This window comes from Anser cygnoides, chromosome 3 (genome assembly GCF_040182565.1).
Source record: "Anser cygnoides isolate HZ-2024a breed goose chromosome 3, Taihu_goose_T2T_genome, whole genome shotgun sequence".
Taxonomy (NCBI): Eukaryota; Metazoa; Chordata; class Aves; order Anseriformes; family Anatidae; genus Anser; species Anser cygnoides.
Window position 1 is genome coordinate 64,417,089 of NC_089875.1, and position 18,160 is coordinate 64,435,248.

General features: G+C 38.3%; 1 protein-coding gene across 1 annotated transcript in view; it reads right to left on the reverse strand.

Annotated features, from left to right (window-relative positions):
• Positions 1-275: 275 nt before the first annotated feature.
• The window catches only part of LOC106032446 (collagen alpha-1(XI) chain-like), a 39,756-nt gene continuing 21,871 nt past the window's right edge, over positions 276-18,160 (reverse strand). Inside the window, exons 6-10 of the mRNA XM_066993196.1 lie at positions 14,433-14,528; positions 8,379-8,529; positions 7,144-7,258; positions 2,419-2,517; positions 276-665 (exon numbers count right to left, since the gene is read on the reverse strand). The gene's annotated coding sequence lies outside the window, so the exon portion shown is untranslated. The remainder of the gene's footprint in view (positions 666-2,418; positions 2,518-7,143; positions 7,259-8,378; positions 8,530-14,432; positions 14,529-18,160) is intronic.

The following is an 18,160-nucleotide window of genomic DNA, read 5'->3' on the forward strand; positions in this document are numbered from 1 at the left end:
AGGGTGGAATTAATTCCTGTAAGGTCTTGAGCAACAAGCAGAAGGTAATAGTTTACATCCATTTTTACCTTTACAAAGCAAGGGTTGTCATAAAAGTCAAATACTCATCAGCAGTTAAAGTGCAAACTGTCAAGGAATGTTCTTTTTTTCCTGCCACCTTCATCAGGAACTGTGTGGAAAATGGCCACATGAGGACCTCTTTCTAAATAAAATAAAAAAATAAAAAAAAATCAGCTCTAATTTGGCAACAGAGTTGTGCTGATAAATCCCTTTCCTGATGGAATTTATAACTGTGCAATATTTAGTTACTAAGCCTGAGAGGACATCTAATTTTGTTGTACATTGAAAAAAATCCTGCTACAGAAAAAAATATGATTTTTTACTCCTTTTGATTTTTTGCCCTCACTCTAAGGATTCATGGGCACAAATTTTCCATATGTAACGTTTTATTTTTGCTTTTTCTCCTCATTAAGATTATTGCACAGAATTTCACACACTTCCTCAGAGGCACAATGTTGCGTGCAATCAATACAAAACAATAATTTACTATTTCAGACCAACACTGTTTATTTATTTATTTATTCGCATTTATTCCAGATCTGATGAAGCAGCTTGCATTCTTGAGAGGCCCAGTCTTGACAGTAGCCATGCCATTCCCTGCATGCCTAAAATACAGACATATTTGCACCTTAGAGAAACAGAATATAGATACTGACTTAAACTCTGCCCATACACCAAGGGCAAAAGGGACTTCAGAAATTAACTTCGATATCCCTTATAACATATAGGGTATCCCCATATGTAAATGAGGGACTATAGCAATAGCTTACTGCATAAGATCACAAGTCCATCCAGAAATGTAACACCTCTTTCACAGTGACAAATAGGTGTCTTGGTAATGGTTTAAAAACCAAATGAGAATATGCCATTACTTCCCCACAATACTTTTTCAATCTCCAGCAAGTAGTGGTTCATCAAATTCCTGAATGAGAAGTATTATATTTATGCTTATAATATCTGGATTTTTCCTGTCTTAATTTTTCCAGAAGCTTTTGAACACTTCTAATATCAAAATATCTTGTGGGAAAGTTCTATAGTATAACTAATTTTGTTTATTTTCAACCTACCTCCCAAAAATTATCATTTGATCTCTGACTAGCTTTTGTAGGCAAAAAAGATATGGACTGTTCGCCTTCTCCAAGACATGATAACTATACTTAATTAAGCTGTATTTCCCTGGTTGAAGAGTCCTAAACAATTTAGTTGGTCCTCTTACAGATGCTATTTCATTGCTTTGATGACTGCTATTGTTCTCTGAAACTTTTTCAGTTCTGCCCTGTTCCTTCTGGGGATGAGAGATGGGAGATGGGGGGGGGGGGGGGGGGGGACACCAGAAATGCAACAATTTTAAAGAAGGGTCATAGCTTGACACACTGTTGTGTTTTCAAGTCCTGCAGTAACAATTTCCTGATCTTTTATTGGTAGCATTGTTCTTGCTGTGTTGGTCTAAAGACATATCAATACAAGTGGCTTGGAAATAAAGGCAATATGCTTATCAGAACAACTGGAAAAAATAGAATAAGTTTGGTGTGTGTTTTAAGAAGGGGGTCATATGCCAAATAATAAGCGTAATACCCCAAAATTCCATCATATTTTGTACTTGGCTCCTTGACTGTTACTGAACATAAAACTGGCTTTTTCATAGAGTTATGTGTTAAATTTCCAAGACTTTTTTTAATGAGTGGTAGTATTTAGTACAGAGTTTCTCACACTGCATGTAAAGTTAGGATTATTTTTTCCACATTGTGTCATACTTCTCAGATCACTGGTCTGTAATAGCAGAATTCCTAAATGAGATGCTTTTTAAAAGTTACTGTCGCAATCACCACCTTCCACATCTTTAGTACAGAGGCAGTTTTCAGAAAGAGACTGTACACCACAGATAGTAATTCAGCTATTTCATCCTCAATTTCCTTTAGATCTCCTGGGTAAATACCATATGGTCCTGGTAGTTTGCTACTGTTCATTTTGTAAATTTGTTCTATAACCTCCTCCACAGACATTTCAGTTTAAAACAGATCTCCTGATTTGTCCTTGTATAGAAGAATTCTGGAGTGTGAATTTCCTAAGACTTCCAGCTTGAGGAAACATGCAGGAATACCATTGTTTTTTTTCTGCTGTATCTCATCCTCTCATTTATATGCCAATTGGCCTTAATGACTCCAAGGGAGATTCCCCCACACCTAATGGCTTTGAGGAAGAGTTTGCTTCTAATTTTTCTGGGTTTAGCAAGTATTCCTTAAAACATTTGTTGATGGTCTGTGATTTGTGTTATTATGCTTAATTTGTCACTTTCACGTTTTCTTCTTTTTTGTTTGCTTGGACATGGCTTCAGGTTTTTGAAAGAAACTTTCTTACCTACTAAGCAGATGTTGCGAGTGTTGTACTGCCTTGGAAAATGATTTAAGAGGAGAAAGAACTCTAGCTGTGCTCCTCTTTCTGGTATCCATATTGCTGCTAAAAAAGAAGAAAAGTGATACTTATTGAGAACTGTGTATCTCAGACAGAAGATCTCTCAAAGACATCCTTGATCTGTCCGGTTATTTCAATTACATGTTAGGTGTTAAAATATGTACAATTTCAATGCAGCTCTAGTGAAGAGAGAAAGAGAGAAAGAGAGAAAGAGAGAAAGAGAGAGAGAGAGAGAGAGAGAGAGAGAGAAAGAAAGAAAGAAAGAAAGAAAGAAAGAAAGAAAGAAAGAAAGAAAGAAAGAAAGAAAGAAAGAAAGAAAAAGAAAAAGAAAGAAAGAAGACATTTATTTTTTCTAGAGTTAGGAAAATCAAGTCAAAATTTTGTCAAAATTTTCTTTGTAATTCAGTGCTAGTGTGGTGCTTCAGCCCCAAAGCAAGGCTATTACTCACAAATCATCTCTCCAGATTAATAAGAAAGTGGTGACCAAGAGCTTGAAAGGATGAGAAAATACCTCCTCCTTTCTGTCACTGAACAGTAGAGCTAGTTCCTCTATATATAAAAAAAAAAAAAAAAAAAAAAAAAATGGAGAAGTGCTTCTTACCTTTGATTGTAATGAACAGATGAAAATATGGCAAAAGGGAGAGCTTTTTTTGCATTTACTTTCTAATCACAGCTTATTTCAGCAGTGCTTTCATTGTCATCTTCTCAGAACATTAATGTATCTTTACCTCAGGACTGAGGAACTTTTATATATGTATATATGTACAAAATAATTGTTAACAAGTATGGAATTGCTAAAGTGAAGAGATATTGCTTGTGGAACACCCTATTAGAATTTACTTTAAGAAACTACTGACAAAACTTTTGAGGAGAAAGAGTGTTTTCAGAGAATCACAGAATGGTTGATGTGAGAAGGGACCTCTGGAGGTCATCTGGTCCCACCGCACTGCTCAAGCAGGGACACCTTGTCCAGGACTGCCTTATTTATTCCCAATGTTTGTTGCTTCATTTTCCCAAGCTGATTTTTTTTTCTTTTTTTTTTTGTCTGTTTCCTTTCCATCTTCTTTTTCAGTGACTTAATACTAAGAGCCTGACCTTTATTATAAGCAACCTCACTTTGATTTGTACACTGTGTTGAAGTGTAGACAAATGAGCAACTCTTGTAAGCAAAAATGTAGACCACTAATCTAAATAAGGTAGATTTCACTAGTGACAAAATGCTAACAGCCATTCAAGTCATGTTTTCCCCTTAAAATCATTACAAAGCATAATTTCCATTTAATTACTTATACAGTAAGTTTGTCCTAGATTCTTAATTGTTTTTGGCAATAAAATGTGATGAATTTGTTTCCTTTTATACGTCTAGCTGGTTTAATTTCCACTTAGCAGCTTTTCTAGTGTTGTAACATTAAAAGGATACGTTAATCACTCATGATATTTCTTTAGAAGATTTTTCAGCATTTTCTAGAATTGTTTTCTGTCCAAGTTTGTAAAATGACACGTTTAGGGGAAAAATGGACAAAACTTTTTATGAATCACTGTTAAAAATTCTACTATCTTTTCAAAATGTTTCATTTTCTCTCTCTTTTTTTCAGTACTTTTTCTTTATTTCCTTCACCACTTATGTACAATTTCAATTCATCTCTAGTGAAGAAAAAAAAAAAAAGTTTTTTTTTTTTCTTCCTTAACCTAGAGTTAGGAAAATCAAGTCAAAGTTTTCTTTGTCAAACTTTTTGGTGTAATTCAGTGCTAGCATGGTGACTGATCTATTCATTGTTTTCCTTTTTGCCATGTTTTATACTCACATTCAGCTTTATTGTTCTGTTGATAATTTCCTATTCCCTGAATTCTTGTGTGTACATTGGTGTAATTTGGTATACATTGTTTCATTTCTTTACTTATTTTTTTCTGTTGGCTGGAAACCATGAGACCAATTTTTTTGGTTCACCAATGTCACATGGTGACTCTAAATTTAAAAAACAAGTAAGTGTGACTTCTGATGCACTTATGCATCAGAAGAAGAATGCATGATATAAACTAGAATTTTTCTGAGCTGACCTAGAGAGTTAATGTATATGCTGTGATCTACACACATAAATAAAAATCTATAGCTAGCAATGGAAAGAAAATATCTTGGGGAGATTTAAGTTCTACATAGAGCATTCTCTTGGGGGAGTGCAAACATTTCAGACACGAACAAAAGCCATTGATTGTGAGCTGAAGAGGAACAGAAGTATGAGAAGTTCTTTATAGGATGCTTATTCTGTCCTGTATCCTGAGCACCCTACAGATAAGCATCAGATAAGTTTGATATTTTTCTTCAATTGGCTTAGCCACACAGAAAAATTGCTGTCCTAAGAAAATATATGAAATGTCCAGCCTAAGATGACTCACCTACTTGGAAGAGAAGACCTATAGATCTTACCTTTATCAGAGCCACAGAAAACAAATTTTCAAAGGATGGAGTGTCTTAGATGACTGATGTAATGAATTACCTAATCAATTCTCAGCTGAAGGACAAGGCAATTTCCTGTCTAGACTGTATTGTAGAAGTGCTTGATACTAATTTTCAGCAAGTGGAAGAAAAGCTTTCACAGAGGTGACTATTTTCTGTTCATACAAAGCCTGCAGAAGACTCTGCAAGTTTTTAAAGGTAATACTAAGCTGCCTAAAAAACAGGATACACAATCAAATTTAACATCCTGCTCTCCTCAGTGTTTCTGTTCAGAACAGACAGTGTTTATTTCCAGCTTACCAATAGAAACAAATTGTGACACTAAAGCTAACTTTGCCACAGGTCTTCATGTACAATCTTCAAGGCTGCTTGACGTAACTGCAATACTCTCATATTCCTATATGAAATTAATAGAACCATTCGGAATAAAAGGCTTTTTGAAAGTAATAGTATCACAGTTTGGCTGATAGCTTGCTTTGCCTGCTCAGATATTTTTGTTGCTATTATAAAACTATAATCCAGAGGACAAACTGAATCAATTCTTCTTGTTTCTGAACTGGATTTGGCTCATTAAATAAATTTTTACTTTGCAAACTGTTTGATTTCTTTGATTATTCATCATATACTTGTTACCACTATATATATTTTTACTACATACTTGCTGTATCTCTGGTATGGGAGAATTACCTCTTTAATGTTAATCTTAGCAGCTACTTGGAACAATTAATTCATAAATCGTAGAACTTCAGGATAGTTTTATTGATCACATATCCAGCTAAAGGCATAAGAGAAAAATGTTTCTAAAATTGCACAGGTGACAAGAACACTGGTCTTAAGGACATGCATAATCCATTTTATTCATATATCAGGAGCTGATTTCCATATATCAATACATTAAGAAGATTTTCAGAGTCAAAGGAGAAAAAAAAAAATAAAACCTTGCCATTAAATCAAGGTTGAAGAAGAGTGTTGTAGAAATGCTCTGTAATTTATTTTAAATGTTGATAATACCCAATAAATGTAAATAGTTTCTACAAGAAAAAATCTGCTCATGCTTTTCAGATGAATTACACTGTATGGAAGTTATTTCACAAAAACATTGTCATCAAATGGTTTAGGTTGGGAGGGGCCTGTGAAGGTCATCTTGTCCGATGTGCTACTCAAAGCAGAAGTCAAATCCAGAGTGGATCTGGATCAGTCTTTTGTGTGTCCTGAGGAAGAAAAGACTCAGTTCTTCATTGTCTCCACCTTTCCTGGCAGGGCCTGTCTCCAGCCTCCCGGCTCTGTCCCCAGGAAGGCAGAGCCTGAGGGGGTGAAGCACTGAGATCACTAATGGGAACAGGGCGGGGACCAGGCAGAGTGGCAGATCCTGGCACCTTCTGCAGTCCTGAGCACCACAGCCTTTTTCTCAGGAGCCAAGGAAACCTGCCCTGGGGCTGCACCTGCTCCTGTGCTGGAGTAGTTGCTCAGTGTCAGATACCCTCTGGCAAGTAAACTTTGTATGACATGAAATTACAGGATTATAATTTAAATTCTGAGCTCAGCTTCCATAGAAAGCTTTTTTTGCTGTTCAGTAGGTCCAGTATTTCAGCTTATATTTTCTTGCCTTTGTGATAATTTAAGTTCACAATTAGAAAGGGGAAATCCCAGACAGGGATTTGATGTAGAACCAGGAAAAAAAAAAAAAAAAAAGGAAAAGAAGTTAATTTGTTCACAAATATTTTGAAATCCCATCCTGAAATTATGTTTATTTTTACAGTCCTAGGGAAAAACTGAAAAAGTCTTTAATGAAAAAAAAAAAAAAGAGTTCCTTGAGCTAGTTTGTAGGCACTAGACTATATAAAGCATTTTAAATGCCTAAGATGGAAACAATTACTTACTGACAGCACTGAACAAACAATTGGCACTAAACAAATAGAGGTCTAATTCCTGACATATTTAATCAGTTCTATTTGGAAAAAAATCTTGTGACTTCACAGAAAACTGTGCTGGAACAAAAAATGTGTACAGGTACAGACTTCAGGGTCTAACTTCATAGTAACAGAGAGGTAAAATGTCCAGCACAGAGCCATTCATACAATAAAGCAGCTATAATGCCAGAAGCTCTCTACTGTCACAGCACAAGCAAAGAATGTGTATTTCTGACTGCAGAAGTATTTACAGCAGCTCTAAAGATCAAGTAAAAAGAATATCTGAGGTTTTCTAAACTTAATTACCTTGTTTTATTATGACAGAGAGAGTAGCATAGGCTGTCAGCATACATCTTGAAATTAAATCTGCGTGCTATGTAAAATAATACCCTCCCGCTTCCATGGCACTACCGTTGACTTCCTGAAACAAGATACAACAGGAATAGCACAGTTAATCATATTCTGATGTCAGAATTTCGCAGAAGAGCTGATTTTAAGAAACAAACTTTCAACACCACACACCTTGCGAAAATCCTTTTGTAAGTTATAATCTTCCTTATAAAAAGAGTCGTATCACCCTAAAGAATGACCTACCCACATCTCAGCCGTGGATCAGAGGTGCAGGAAAGGTGGCTGCTGAGTACCAGACCAAGCATGCCTTTAGAGCTGTGGGGCTAAAGCTGAACTGCAGTTTGACCGGTACAGATCAGGTTTTTACCCATCTTCAGGCCAAATCTACACAAGGCATACTAATTTCAGGGTTTGTCTGCTCCCCGATTTTTCAAATATTATCTTGAGCTGCCTACATGCTAATACAGTGCTGATACAGCCATTTTAAAATGTGTGCCAGAACACACTTCACATACTGAATGGTGGCAGAGGTGTTAGAAATAGGGTGCTGTGTATACACTGACAGCAAGTTGTGTTTAGTGCTGCTGCTGAGAGGAAGTAGGCAAGTCAGTACAAAAGAAAAGTCTTTAGCTTTGCATTTAGCACATCAAGGCCTTGCCTGGGCTTGGAGGGATTGCTGCGGCAGCCCCGGTGTTCTGCCTGCAGCGGTGTCTTTTGCAGCTTACGATCACAAGAGAAAGTTCAATTCTCCCTGGCCTTGTGCCTCAAGAAGTTGCCTGAAGAAGCCACCACCCCTTCTTTCCCAGGGCACCTGCTGCCCACCTGAAAGCTGGCACAAGTATTTCCACAACCATTCACTGATCCAGCACAAGGATCTGATCCAGCTAAAAAAAAAAAGGCTTGGATGTTGGGGTGTTTTGTTGTTGTTGGTTATTAAAACAAAAAACAAAACAAAACAAAAAGGTTCGTTTCCTGCTCTTTTCCCATGCAGAGCCATGCAGATGCCAGTGTTAGCACAAAAGCAGAGGCAGCAGCACTACTGATGTCTGCCAGATCACAGCCGGAGGGGCAGTGTCTTGTTCCAGCAAAAGGTGCGTCCAACAGGCAAATAATTACAGAAAAACCTGCCAAAACTGGAATTACAGATGACATTTCCCGTAACAGCAAGGAAAATTACTGGAATCTCTCACCTCAGGCAGTATTCCTGCGGCCGGTACCATCACACTCCACATCTCTAGACCTGCGTCCCTGCAGGCTGGCATCGTTGAACTTACTTCCACAGGTAGAAGACTTTTACAACTTCCTTAGGAGATCAGGCACAGGCACACACACACATGCTTTCTGCAAGAAGAAAACACCATCCAAAATCCATCTGAGAGCTGTGAGGCTCTGTAACACTCTTGACAAAGGGTTGTAAAATAAACCTCGGTCTGTTGTCCACATTAGCCTTTGCTTTCTAAATGACTGCTTGCAAATTTTTGGATTTCTGAAGTGCCCCCTTTTTTATCCAAGCATAAAAAGAAGGAAAAGGTTAACACTTTGTTAACAAAAACAATGCAGTAGTCACACCTAGCCACTATTTCCCTGACTGTATCACGTATTTTATCTACTTTACATGAAAGAGTAGCAGTATATTACTACAACACCTGCAATCAGTAGCAGGGAATATGCTCTTGTACTGCACTGGAAAAAAGTCTATAAATGAAGCTAATATACATATCAGCCTGTTTGAAGAAAAACATCTTTTAAATAAGTAGAAAGAGCAACTAGGAAGTAATCAGCAAATTATCATGTACACTGAACTTTTCAGTTGTCAGTTTACATTTTATTCTGTAATATTTATTCTACTTTTCTACGTTAGCATAGTTCTGAGTTTTTGTCAGATACAAAGCCATATGCAGACATGTGCATTCAGTCCCGAAGCCAGTACAGATGATGCTAGATGATACTAGTGTACATAGCAGTAGATGATATCTCTGGGCCAGATCAGAAGCTGGAGGAAATTGGCTTCAATGTAGCTCTGACAGTTTATACCAGCTGAGAATCAAGATTGCTATCTCTATGTGAAATGGAGTTTCGAAGACACATCAGAGTGCTTTTATAAAACGGTTTCAGTTCCTTCAGCAAAGATTTATCTTTATATGCCCCAACTCTCCAGTAGGTGGTTTCCTACTTTTTCTTCCCCTTATTCAAACGTTTTTTTTGATCATTTTCTCTTCAGTTTGTGACACAAAGTTGAATTTAACTTGTTACTTTAAACACTTACTAATAGATCTAAAACAGATTTAGGCATCTACGAGTAACACACATGCACCCAGAACTGTGCTCCCAGTAGTGTATGTAGGATGGTTATACACCCCAAATATTATCAGCAAATGTCATATGGTCAACACGGAATTGCCTATTCACCAACTACCACTGATACCCAAGCAGTATCCAAAATTCCCATTTTTCTAATGTCCTCTAACCAGGACTCACAGTCTCTAATCCACCACAGAACAAAGCATTCACTTGTCTCTAAATAGCTTATCAAGCTTCTCTCCAGTGGGAGTTGATGCTGCTTGTGCCCACGTGCCAACAACACTGGCTTAGCAGTTGCTTCATGCTTACAAGAATTGGATGTATTTGGTTCAATATCACATCACTTAGAGATTTCAGACTGACAACTCCCACCACTCAGGAAAGTACTCTGGTCAGGCTGGAGAGCAGGACAGCTGCATGTCCCCTCCACTGCTGTGGAAATGGGGCACTACGTGATGGGACATGGTCCCTAGCAGGCTGGAGGAACATGGCTCTCCATGGAAGGAGAGGCAAGGAACATAACTGCAGGAGAGGGTCTGGGGGAATTTCCTCCTTCTGAATCCACTGATCCTGCCTTTTGTGAAGGAATCACAGGCTGTCAGGGCATATCCACACAACAGGGTACCTCATGGTAGTCTCTGTCCTGGATTCTGCTTTATTCTGCACAGCACAGAGCTGGGATGCTCCAAAGTAGAAGTACAGGACTCCACTGAATTTTCAAGTCTGACAGGTCTGACAGAAAGACAGGAAGGCCCAGTATACTATATATATTTCCTTCAAGATTAGGAGGCAGTCATCTGCACAGAAATTTTTCTGAAACAAGATTTTCATCTTGAACTCTGATGTGAGCCTTACTCACTTCTCACAGATATCTCCATTCCTTATCCAGATATTTTCATGTAACAGGGGAAGGAAAGGCTTGTTTTGTGGACTAGATTAAAGATTAGCCCTGGTACCACATTTTTTATTAAAAGATTCAATATTTTATTTTTATAACCTGCATTTGTTACATTAGAGTCATTTCTCAAATTCAACTAATTTCTTGCCTGAACCCTTCTCATTTCTGGATTTCCATTGAAATGTATTAAATTCTTCAAAGTAATAAAGTTCATCAAAGTACTTGAGCACATGCTGAACCTTAAGAATGCTCTCAAGGCAGTCTCTCTTCAGAGGTGCTCTTAAGCAACAAGGTTTAAGTATATGTTAACAACCGGGTTGCTGAAAAGAGGATATACTGCATCAGATCCCATCCTGATCTAGTTGAAGCCTCTATAAAAGGATATCATCAAAAGCAGTGACTATTGGATTAGGCTGTTAACCTCACTGCTTTGAGACTAATCTGGGAAAAAGACTAATGTGCTTAATTCTACAGTAAGTACTTAGAAACTCACAGAATTTCTTCTTTACATGTAAAGATACAAGGTATCTTGTACTATGAAAAATATGTTTGTACTAACAATTTTTAATGCAATTTCATTATTAAAAAAAAAAAACACAACACCAACAACAATCTACAAGGAAGCTTCTTGCACTTATGAAGCCTAAGGACAATTAAAATAATTAATAATATTAATTTGTCATCTTTATCAAACATATATATTAGAACAAATTATTTGCTGTGACTTGTTTGGAGCAGAATGATTAATCCCAGGTGCACTGGCTGAGATCACCAACACAAGCTGCACTGACAGTACAGCACCATTTATGGCTTGAGAACACTTAACAGCTTCTGATAAATAAATGGGGTGTTAGATTAATTAGTATTTGTGAAGTGCTCTGACTTCCTAAGATGAAATGTGTCAAAAGTGCACATGTTTATTTCTTATTGTGTTGCATTTTATAATGAAAAGCAAAGAAATTTCCAGAATTGCAAACAAGTGCTCACTAAGCAATAGCTTTAATTAATGCAGAATAGTGGGAATGTTGTGCACTACATCTGGAAATACCTGCTAGTGCACATGTAACAAACGTTTTGCTTCTTATGCTCAGCTGTTGATCTCTGACTAGTGCTTGACAGGCAAAGGGCTAGAGGAAAGCTCAGAGGGACACCTAGTGAGGAGGGTGTTGCCCTGGTACATGATGCTGAGCTTGGGTTCTGCACCATGTACTCTGATGCTACCAGAGGGGGCACGGATTTCTTAGCCCAACTGTCCCCAGCTAGATCCTAGTTTTCAGAGGGGGTACAAGAGGCTCCAAGTCTTTCAGAATTAAAGAGACTGACCTTCATATCTGAATATGCAGCTTTCAGGATGAAGGTGAAGATGGCTATAAAGCAGGCTGCCTGTGAACCTGCAGTCCATCTCAGAATTAATAGTTTGTACATCTGTGTTCTGAGACAAATGCTTCTTCCTCATTCTGTAAATAAGCTCTAGACTATATCACACCAGAAATCTAGCACTAGAGTTTCTGTCTCTCTTTGAGTAACACCAAGTGTGCTGTGGCAACCTCTCCTGGATAAATCATCACTGATGTTGTCTCCATTTCTTTACCATGATGTGTGTGGGATGCAACTGAGAAAGTGACCACTGAGAAAAAGCCAACCTTGCTTTTGTCCACTGTTACTTCATACGGTCTTCCAACAACTGTGCAGATTGTTATGCTTGGTTTAAATTCTAGAAGATATTTTTTCTAGAACTTCTGAAGGTCATGGTTGCCTGATACATTCTAGTAGACAATAGACAGTTTTCTTGCTCTGGACACAGTCTACCTCCTAACTTCAGCAATCTGGAGAAAATCAAAATAAAGATGGGAAATTCCTAACATTCACTGTAGAGGGAGAAAAAGGTCTACCACTGTGTTTCTCAAAATACCAGTTACCTTTTTATCTCAGTTAGTTAGAAATAAGGAAGAATTTGGCAAGCTAGTGTACAATGGCCTGGAAAGCATTTACTGCCTGTACAAAAAATTCCCACAGGGAAAGTTCAGGCTTTCAGAAAGAAATCCTGCAGGAAATAGCTCCTTATCCAGCCATAAGCACCACTCACAAAGTGAAGCTCTGTTGCCCCTTATGACCAAAGGGATCTAATAGTAGAAAGAAATTTCACTTTTAACTAGATTTTCTTTCCTCTTTCTGTTTTTTTGCAGATCTGTGCAACTTTTAGTGTATCTGTGGGTTAAAGGAATCTTGGCACTTGCTGTATCAATGACACAACTTTCAAGCTGAAGCTCTGTTATCGAAACCATTTTCTAACTGCAACCTTGCTATTTATATATATATTGATCCTATATGGGAAGAAAAATGGCCAGTGTAGTTTTAAATGGCGTTAAGTGCTCCTTCCTTTGATAGATTTCTCAACAGAATAATGGATTGCATTGTAGGATCTTTTTAATTTTTTTTTGCCTGTGGGTTATTTGCTCAGTTTTGTTCAATATTTGTAGAATTGTTACTGCTGCATCCAATGTATGGGCTGTGATATCTCACTAGCAGCATACCTATCATGTGTGTATGTGTTCACAAAAACTGTCTGTTTTATCAACTGTTGTAAATAAGATTTAAAAATAAGCATGGAACACTGTTTCCTTTGCAGCTGTGTGCAAACAGACTCTTATTTAGTCCTGAAATATTTGGAAAGGTGAAGTCAACAGAGGGTTTAACCTTTTGAAGTTAGGAATCTTGATTCTGTAAACTCATTGTTTATAAACTTTGCTTGAAACATGTAGGATTGAATGCTGAATTATTCACAATTTGATTGTTGAGATTATATGAGATATTGGTAAGCAAAAGATTTGGCCCAAAAAATCTCAAATCCTTTTAGAAGCCTCTAGCTCTAGTAAGACATGCTAAGCTTAGCAGTGGCTTTCAACAATTTTATTGGAAGAAGGTTCTCCCTTGCATGCCTTATCAAAATAATTTACATCCAGAAATAGGCTCACTTGCAGAATTCCATCGCCACCTTGTTCATGCCTTATCTTTTCAGTCCTTATTTTAGCTCACACCATTGTAAATCATTGTTTAATTTTTTTTTTCTACAATCTGAGTATTTATGAAGCAAGGTACACTTTGGAATTTGAATGGTAAATTAACTAATTAGGGATATTTTCTTTAGAAAAAAAAAAGCTTTTTAATGTGTTTTTCTATGTCCATATTTTAGACCTTCATCTCTCGTAATCTAGCTGTGAAGTTAAGACCTGAAGGTGCCACCTCAGTTCAACAAGCAACAAGATGCCTAAAACCCTCATGCTATTCACTTAAAGTCTTTGGCAAAAGTCTGGGTTCCATGAAACTCAGTAGAATTTGAAAATTAGGTGTTCCCTGCTGCTAATTATGGCTTTTACAAGGCCTGATTGTGTTGTTTTTCTGGAATCATGTCTAATGCAAGCAAAAGGCAAAGAAGGGAAGGGAGCGATCCCTCTCATTACACCATTAGAACTGTTAGAGCGTTCACCTGGAACAGAGGCACAGGCCTGGATTCAATTTTGATCTGCCCAGGGAACTGGCAGCAATGCCTGCACTTGGCAATACTGGAATATGGACCACACCCCTGGCACTGACAGGAGAAGCTGTGTCCCACTAATAACTCAGTGAACCAACGTGTGCACAGAAAATGTTCATTCTTACTTGACTGACGATCTCTTAATTTATCAATAAGCATACTTTTCACTAGTCTGTAGACGTTTCCGAAGCTGGTCTCTCCTGGTGCTTTCCTTGAAGTTTCATTCTTGTGCACAGATGTGGAAATGTATTGGGTCAGAGGGAATCAACAGCACCCCAGCAGGTAGAGCACCCGTGGGGCAGACCTCCGAGTCCAGGAAACTCCCGGATGCATCCTAGATTGCACTGCAGCTGTGGTTATCACATTTATTTGAGAAACTGAAACAACCTTCAAATTCCTGCCTCATCTCAGGCAAAGGATGGACTTCTGCCCTTTATGTGACCCCAAGTGACTACTTTTACCGTTGTATCATTGGCTATGGGAAACAGCGAAGAGGGAAGTGACACTTACCTGTTGTGACTTAGAAAGGGAAGGGCTTGGTTCTTAGGCTCTTAGCACTGAGAAGGATTCACAGCTGGGACAAGGAGCTGGGAAAAATGCTCAACTCTGTGAAAGGATGAAAGAATAAATGTTATTTCTCTCCTTTTATTTTTACTTCTAAGTTTGTGCCTGTACAGAGAGCCAAGACATCTTACAGCTGCTGCTTTCCCTAGGTTACAGGCACGTAACCTTTATTGCCACTGTCCCCTGGCACCGCTCAGTCCTGTGCTTCTCAGGTCCCTGTGTGAGCAGGGCTCTTGATCTGTTCAATTTTCCGTTATGCTAGAATTCACTGAAAATTACTGACTTCAAATTTCTTCAGGAAGTTATGAAATGTTTTGGATGTCATGTTGCTCATCATAAGTAAAACCTTTGGGACCTAAACCAGACTAGCAATAAAAAAGATGTTTTATGTTCCACGTTCTCTAATAAAAAAGAGGCAATATCTGCTCTGGAAGGAAGGATTCAGAGGAGTAGCCTGAGATGCCTCAGGGAAGAAATACAGATAGAGATGTGCTCCTCTTTGGTGAGGTCCAATTTAAGCCTCAAGAACAGTCCCACCACTGCAACAGTTCCCAACATGGACAAGCTTCCTGACAGAGGATGGGCCAGGCTGCAAGAATAACCCTCTGCTGACTCTCCACAAACCCGGCTGGTTACAAACCCGTTTGGGAGCCCTGGAGTCCATGAAGGCCTGCTGCACTCCTCCTGACCTGGGGAAAACCTCAGCGGGATATATTTCAGTTACAACTGGCCTAAATTTCTCTCTGAATCTTTCACTGCATGATTTTGACTCAGATATGAGTAATAGGAAAACGGCATGTACCTTCCTCCCTTCTGTCTATCTGAGATAAAATCCAGGCCTAATTCCTTCAGCAAATAACTTTACAGGGTGAGCTCAGCTTTCCTGTTTTCCAGATTAACTTGGGTTAATTAATAATGAATTCTTAGTCATTAAGCAAAAGGCAATTCCTTAGGGAAAAATTCCTTTCTGTCATCTCATTATTTATTATTGTCCAAAGAGAATTTTAATTTCATAATAACAATCCCCAAATATTTTTATTCCAATTTAAAAAAGAAAATCTTACCATACAGTTTCCCATACTTTTGTAATTCTTGCAAAACTCTACAGTTAATAGAAAACACTCCCAAAGCAGCCCTGACCCCAACAAACGGAAAATTATATTTGCCCATTTCACCCCCTTTTTCTCCCTTTCTGCCATATGAGCACTACTTGTACTTAGTATGCCAGCACAGCCTGTGAGCCAAGCTCTCCACAGTTTGAATCTAGACTTTGTCATCAGAGGCAACCAGTTATGGGAGCAAGGACATTGGTTTCAAAACATATGTTTTCCCCTGCAGTCTTTTTTGGAGGGCCACAATCAGGGAGTACTTGTAAAGTAATGCACTCCCAGAGAGTGGAGGTGCCCCAGGTTGATTATTTATGATTTCAGTTCAATAGATTTAGTGACATTTTGGCGGTGACTAACAGTCTAAGTATTTAACCTGTCTAGATGTAACACAGACAAGGTCATATTAATCAGAAAGGTAAGCAGCAAATTTGATGTACTAGAGGGGCTGGCAAGATGATATTGACTAAAAGATGCCAGCGTTCATTTATTAAAGTTACTCCAGTTCCAGGAATCTCAAAAAACAGGGATTTGATTGTACATAGTACTGAGCCTGATATGGCTGTGATGTAACTGTATTTGCGAATTATTGTTGTTATACTCTGTTTTCTATTGCAGTGTATGATAGTGCTTAGGAGCGTACAAAACAGAGCCCTGTTCCTTATGGCTCTATCCGAAAAAAAAAAAAAAAATTCAATCACTTTGTGTTGAATGCTTGCTCCGGACACCAAAACTCCCTCTAAAAAGAGACAATTAAAGTTTTCGATTATTGTGTTTCCTGTCAAGACACTGAGGGAGGAGGTGAGTGAGGTTTGGGACTGCAAATATTTTCAAATGTCTCAGAGCTTGTTACATCGGAAGTGAGGCAATTCACAGGGCAGAATACTTTGTACCTCCTGGCAGCTGTAGCTTTCCTTGTTTAAAACTGCCTTGTTTGCAAAAGGGCTATGCATGGGTGTACATGAAAGCAACTAAAGCTGTTATTCACAAGGTTCCTGAAATACATTAACCTTGTCTTGGAATGGGGCAGGGATTTAGTTTAATGGTTACAGCAGGGGCAATGAGATTCTTGAATTGAACTCCAGCTTACATCAATATTTAACTTTGAGGAAGGCTAGAATTCAGAGAGCTGTTGCTTTTTACCCTTGTTTTAATTAGTATCATTCTCCTTTCCCAAGATATTTGAAGGTTGTAACAAGAAATATTTAGATCCCTCTTTCCATATTCATTGAATATACTGATATTATATTTTATTAAAGAGTCTCAAATAGCTTACATCCCACTCTTAATAACCCTATGCATTACAAGCTTCTGTTTCCTCAAGCTACAGACAAATCCTATTACAGGGAGTAGATTAAACTGGGCCTTGACAGATCTTTGCAATTCCCTGACAATAAGGACAAGTTGTCTTACTAATAAGACGACATCATGATCACATTAATACTATGCATTTCAGTGCTCTCAGATACAACTTTTATGCACACCCCCTCTAGCAGGCACATTACCCAAATAAAAACGAAGCAGTTTTCTTGTAACAATAAACTAAACTATCTAGCAGAAAGAATTACTTTGGATTCATGTTGTGTGAATGAGCCATCAGTCAACAACAACTGCATGCTTGATCATGCCCTCTGGCTCCACATCCACAAGGGACCCAGCTCATCCAGATTTGCTTCTGCCACTATGAATGATGTGTACGGCTCTGTGTACAAACATGAGCCTGGAACAGAGGGCAGAGCCAGAGCTGGCGGAGGAGAGCACAAAGCAGCATTATATTCAACTTTCTCTTGGGCTCCAAGAGCCCAAGTGTAATGGAGGACAGACCTTAGGTTATGAATGCAAGGAAAAAGCATTACAGTGCAGAGAAAAATATCCCTTTAAAATGCTCTGATCTCTCTAATAATCCCTAATACACAGTCTTTTTTTTTTTTTTTAATCGACAGAAACTAGCCTGAGTGGTCAGCTGCTTGTAATCAGATTTTAAAAGGGGCCGTGTGAATTCTTCACATTATTTTGATATATACAAGGATAAAGAGAACTGGTGACACCAGCAGTAGCAGACCAGCACGGAGAGCAGAAATCTGGGAAGAGCATGTCTTCTAGAAGCTGTCCTGCTGTCAGGACTTCCCACTACTAGAGAATACCCAGGAAGATCAGTGATAGAGAACTGAAAGCATGGGGAAATCCTCAGTTCCTTGGATGTTGCTGCAATAAAGTTAATAAAACCATAAATAGCATATACAAAGCCAGGAGACTGGAATTCTTACAGTTTTCCCAAAGACAGATCTATCAACAGACTTATAAAGAAATACCAGCAAATGATTATTGTTCTGTTTCTCAATAAAGGTAGCTGAAGACAAAACACACGGATCATTTTTGCTGTTTCTCAATGAAGGTAGCTTACAACAAAACCTTAAATGTTATGCTGTCCAAGAGAAAGGCAACAGTGACAGAACAGATCAATCACAAGCGGTTGCTCGGAAGAGGGAATATAAAATCATGCCCAGGCTTGTTTAAGTGCAGTCTTAAGATGGATGTTCTTGAGAGAGGAACAACGTGACCGCACGG